This window comes from Nicotiana tabacum, unplaced genomic scaffold (assembly GCF_000715075.1).
Source record: "Nicotiana tabacum cultivar K326 unplaced genomic scaffold, ASM71507v2 Un00481, whole genome shotgun sequence".
In the NCBI taxonomy this organism is placed as follows: Eukaryota; Viridiplantae; Streptophyta; class Magnoliopsida; order Solanales; family Solanaceae; genus Nicotiana; species Nicotiana tabacum.
Window position 1 is genome coordinate 37,221 of NW_027438718.1, and position 6,067 is coordinate 43,287.

Below are 6,067 nucleotides of genomic sequence, written 5' to 3' on the forward strand. Positions count from 1 at the left end.
TCTGATATAAAAAAAGTCAACTCTTCGGTCATACTTCCAAACTTAAATTTCTATTTTAGCCATTTCAAGCCAAATTTAACTACGGACCTCCAAATAATTTTTCGGACATGCTCCTAAGTCCAAAATCACCATACGGAGCTATTGGAATCATTAAAATTCTATTCTTAGGTCATTTTCACATAAGTCAACATCTAGTCAACCTTTTCAACTTAAGCTTTCAACCTTGAGACTAAGTGTCTCAATTCATTCTGAAATCTCTCCGGACCCAAATCGCCTACCCCGGCAAGTCACATAACAGTTATAAAGTACAGAATATGCAGTAAATAGGGAAACGGGGCTACAACTTTTAAAATGACTGGCCGGGTCGTTACAACCTCCCAAAGTACAAGGAATTGTAAAACTGCGCGGATCACCAAGTTTCTGTTGAAGCTTATTTTGAAGTATAGCACTACATTTTTCTGTAAGCTTAACCACTGAAACTTCTTCCAATTTTCTTTTACTTGACAAAATATCTTTAAAAAATTTAGCATATGCCGACATTTGCTTCAAAGCATTTGTAAAAGGTATGTTAATGTAAAGCTGTTTTAAAATTTCTAGAAAGTTTGAGAACTATTTGTCAATCTTTTCTCTTTTTAGCATTTGGGGAAAGGGGAGGGGTACAGAGTGAGGATTCGTCATCAATTCATTTTCTTGTACCTTTTTTTCCTTTATTTTTTTGTTCTTTTAGAAGTTCGTAGTCTCTTTTATTCTCACCTTCATTTACCTGTTCCATTTCTTGTGGCTTTCCTTGTCTATCTGCATATGGATTATCAAGAGTTTTACCAGACCGCAGAGAGATGGCTTGGAGATGTTCCTTTGAATTTTTCTCAGTGTTACTTGGTAGAGCACCTTTTATTTGTCCAGACATGAGGGTTGCTAATTGGCTCATCTGAATTTTCAAATTCTTGATTGCTAAATTTTGACTTTCAACTTTCTCGTCTGTAGCTTTAATGAATTTGTACATCATGTCTTCAAGGCTTTGTTGATGAGCTCTTTGGGGCTGTTGTTGATATTGCTGAAAATCTTGTTGCCCTCTATTTTGATTTTGAAAACTAGGTGGTCCCTGTGCCTGCTGCTTTTGATTGAAAAATCTTTGAGGATTTTCAGCACTATTTAGGTTACTCCATTGGAATCCCGGATGTTTTTGTGCCATAGGACTACCGAATGGATAACTGGTTCTATAACCAATAGCATTTATGTGTTCTTCATTTTGTGTTGAAGCTTGGCACTCATGATTGGGATGATTACCTCCACAAACGTCACAGTTCTCATGTTGAGATGATGATTGGGTAATTTACCTGAAAAGCCTCAACATTTTGTGTCAGAGTTGCAATTTGTTGTGCTAATGAATTCCAAGCCTCAACTTGATTGACTCTTGCTGCTTTCTTAACAATCATTTTGTCTGAGGGCCATTGAACAATATTTTCTAAATTTTATTAAGCAATTGCATGGCTTCTGTAGTGGTTTTGCTCATTATGGATCCTCCTGATGCTGCGTCAATTACATTTCTAGCAAAGGGTTTAAGACCATGATAAAAAATATATAAGATATCAGTATCTTTGATACCATGGTGTGGAAATTTTCTTAACTATGCTTTTAATCATTCTCATGCTTGGTATACAGGTTCGGAATCTGTCTGCATAAAATTATTGATTTCTTGCTTCATTTTAAATATTTTTGCAGGTGAAAAATATTTATTAAGAAATTTCTGAGTCATTTGGTCCCATGTAGTGATTGAACCTCTTGGCAGACTTCGCAACCATATTTTTGCTTCACCTTTTAATGAAAAGGGAAAAGGCTCAACCTGATAGCGTCAGTTGTGACTCCATTATACCTGCGAGTTTCAACTAATTCAAGAAAATTAATTAGATGGGTGTGAGGATATTCACTCGCATCACCAGTAAACTGACATGACTGTTGAATGGTTTGAATCAAGCCTGTGCGAATTTTAAAGTTGTTTGCTGCAATTGGTGATCTTCTCACACTTGATTCTCCTTCAAAATGATTCGGCCTTGCATAATCTCTGAGTATTCTGTCACATCGTGGAGCCACCTCATCGGACTATTTTTCCACTTGATGTAATTTTTTAATTTATGAAAAGAGCTAGCTGATCTTAAAAATAATAGTATGATATTGTAGAGTAAAATAAAAATTAAAAATATGGAATAAAAATTAAAAATATGAGAGTTTCTCCAAATTTCTTTAGCAACACTGATTCAATTTTGTGAGGAGCTAAATCATTTCCTTTTAAGTAGGTGGTAATATGCTCCTGTGGGTTTGAAGTCCCGTCATACTTTGGCACTTCAGGCATTTTGAACCGCTTCGGGATTAGTTCAGGTGCTGCACTCGGCTTGTACGGGAATTGAGTATACTTCTTCGAGTCCGGGCCTTTCAATACTGGTGGCGCGCCCGAGATTTGGTCCACGCGGGCATTTACTTCACTCAGAAACTGTAAAATTTAATTCTTGAACGGGTCGTTCTCGTTGTTGAGACCGGATCCGCTCCCCCCAGCCCCTTCGGAGCCAACTTCACCCCAGGAGTGTTGTTGTCGACTCTCTGCGTTGTTTGGTTTTCAGCAACCCTGGGAGGAATTGGATCTCGTCTGTTTGCATTATTCGAAACCCCCGATAGCGCCTGCTTCAGCTCCGTCATAACTTTATCCTGCCATGTGAGATGGCCTAGAATGATCGCATGTTGCTTTTGCAGGACCCTCACCGCATCCACGACATGCTTCTCGTCAGCATCATCGGGAGTTGTCTCCCGAATCTATCGAGGGTACTGCCTGTCATGCACCAGCGTGTCGTCATTCTCCTCATTGCGGGTGTCACTGATTGAATCCTCGAAATGAGGTTGATCCCCTCGAATTTCAGGGTTGTGCGTGTTGTTAACAGTGTTATCTGCCATTTTTTATGATTTTTTCTAAGATAAAATAATCAAATCACGTTAGTAAAAAAGGCAAGGATCAATTTAATTGCACGACTGTCTAGGCCCCACAGTGGGCGCTAGACTGTTTATCCGTAAAATGGTACAGTTAAATTTATACATGATTTCTAGAAAAGTGAACTAATTTGATCCTGAAATAATGCAATAATTGAAGAAATGTACAATACTTAGCCTTAAAATGTAGATGAAACAGCAGAGATGACAGTTCCGGGAACAAAGTTATCGGGCACAACAACGATGAGATTAAAAAGCGGGAAAGTAAGATTGTATTAAGCATTGTATAGAATGTAGTGTAAGTTTAGCTAGAAAATTCATGTCTTTTACAATGATAACTGGGCTCACTATTTATAGCTATGTCTAGGGAAGGATGTCCTAGGATCGTTCCCTCCTTTAATGTCAATTATGAGGGTCATTGATGAAGATGTAACGGTGAATATAAATGCCAAATTCTCTGTAACGGGCCGTCGCTCTTAATGCTGCAGAATATTTCTTATTAAATGCTACCGGGAGCAGAGCATTTAATACACCTTTATGAATGTTATCCCTTCCGGTGACAAGCAAAATGGCTGTGTTCGGTCTTCGACCATCCCCGTATTGGGTTACACGTGTATTTCCTTTAGATGACCACATGTCATATCATATTTCACCTTATACAATCACGGCCCAGAAGAATTCCATGAGGAGTCTTTGCCTTCTGAATGGTATGAGAAAGCTTTCTCAAAATTAACAAAATTGAGCCACTTGCTAAAGAATGTGGACTTAGTTGATGGTAAGCTAGTCAATGTTAATGATCGCACGAGAGTTTATGATGAGAGCTTGAAACAAAAGATGACTACTTTTAAATCACTGGCTAGGACCTTTGTTGGGTGCGTCAATGCAAGAAAGGATGAAGAAGAATATGATGGAAGCATTAGCTGATTCATAATACGACCAGCCTGTGTATTTCAGTAAAGCTAGCGAGAGGGAATCGATTACCATTGATTCCCTCACAAAAGTGTCAAACTTCTTGATTGTGTCTGCTCAACAAAAGAAGCTTGTCAGGCAATCAGTATGTGCACAGGTCACAAAGTACCCGATATGGACAGGGGTACTCGGGGAGATATTGATTGGACTGAAATCTGAGATAGATTTTCTAAATAGTAGGTGTCCGAGTAAAGAAATTAAAATGGCGCAGCAAATAGTTGCAACTTGTCAAAAGTTTTTAGAAAGTGCCACTTCTTATGACCCTGAATCCACTTCATGGATGCGCCTCGCACCTGCCAAAGGCGCGGAGTCACCCACTTCTCACAAGTGGGAAGATGTTCTTGAAATGTTTCTCGACCTTATTAATTGCTTGAGTGAAGAGACAAAATTAACTTCGGAGGTTAAGAAGCTTGAGGCCATGAAAGAAGGGCTTTATCAGATTAGGGATGTTATGATAGACAAAAGCATTGGATATAAGGAAACTCGCCACCAGGAGAGTTTAGTGCACAAGAAGTTGAGTAAAACATTGGGTCACTCGTCACGATGTGTGTTCACACTTCTTCTTTATTATATTTATGGCAACATATGGGATATTGAAGTTGAAGTTTGTTGAGGACTTTATGCGCAATTGGTCGTGGGGACAAGTTCTGTCTATGCCTGGGAAAGATCTTAACATCCAATGAGCAGAATATACTGCAGAGTGGGGTAAAGCAGCTAAGCAGAGTTCTGGGGCTTTTCAAGTTTGTATGGGAAACAGCAGGAATGAAAGGCGACCTAGAAGTACAAGGCCATTTGTGGTGCATTGGCGCGGAGAATAAGTCATTTACCTATAGAAACACTATGTTCTTGCTGCATTCTATTAGTTGCTAATGCCGGGCCTGTATCGTAGGTTAGTACGGCGCCAGATATCGTAGGTGAATCTCTTTCGAGTGGGATTCACCTCTTCATTTCCCTCATCCAAAACTTTCAAGGCTTAAATTTTTTTGGCCATTCTCATTCCCTCTTCGGTCATTGAGTTTATAGTTTGATCTCTATATGCATAAACCTCTCTACCTGCACAAGATATTGGGTATGTTGTTGTATCTCTAGATGCATAAAAGTTACTCTCCAACTGTTTGTTATTTTCTAGATAATTTCTCAAACTTGTCATTTTTATCCAAATCGTGTACTAGTCTTCATAGTCAACCAAATAGTTGATGTGCAATGTGTCTTATTGACATCATAGTTTTTAGTGAAAGGCATTTTGTCTAAGTGGTATTTCACCATACCTATGAACAAGACATAGAGTTGGGTTCTGCCATAACTGTTTGGTCCAAAAAAAACATGAGATTCTCTCAAAGACGAGAATAATGGGAAGGAAAAGGCTAAAAGTAATTAGAATAAATTTCAACAGTAGACTAAGTAATTCCATCCTCAGTCCTCACGCCCAAATATAGAAAGGCAAACAACGTAGAGTTACTTATGTCATGCAAAATCTAAATTAACAAATTGGAGTTCCACAAAACTCTCATTTATTTAACAAGTTAAATAAAATTACAAATATTGGCATAAAATTGTAAGGGGAACTCAACGAATTCACAAGTACATAATATTCATGCCTTGAGTGAAACACTTTTGTTGATGACTTGGGTAGGGGCCGCGCGAACGCAGGCCCCCGCTGCCACAAATTATGACGTAGGCTCAACCACTTGGGCCGACCTTAGGCGGGCACCCCTCCAAAGTGCAATGGAGGTCACCAACCTAGGCCATAGGTCTTATTGATCGCCCATTGACCCCGTCCAGGTAAGTATGTTCCCTTGATGCTCCTCCCTATGGTTTTATATCCCTCCAGCTCTTGGTTTTCCTTTGTGTTAGCCGATATGGGACATCTTGTGCCTAAGCTATCTTCTCTTTGAATAGGATAAGCAGTGTTTAGATCCTAGTGATACAAACTCAGTTCTTTTAAGTCCTCTATTGCCAGTATACTAACCAGTTTGGTGTAGCTAATCTATCTTTCATACCAGATGTCAAAACTTATGGAATTATAGCATTTGGTGCAATCCCCTAACCACATTGCAAGGATCCTATGTTTTCCAAAACACAGTACTAATTTTTTATGGAATTCGCTCTGCTCAATGCTAAG

General features: G+C 39.0%; 1 non-coding gene across 1 annotated transcript; it reads right to left on the reverse strand.

Moving 5' to 3' along the window:
• Positions 1–5,574: 5,574 nt before the first annotated feature.
• On the reverse strand, positions 5,575–5,735 carry LOC142179276 (U1 spliceosomal RNA). Its single transcript, XR_012707326.1, has one exon. It is a non-coding gene; the product is annotated as a U1 spliceosomal RNA (small nuclear RNA).
• Positions 5,736–6,067: the final 332 nt, after the last annotated feature.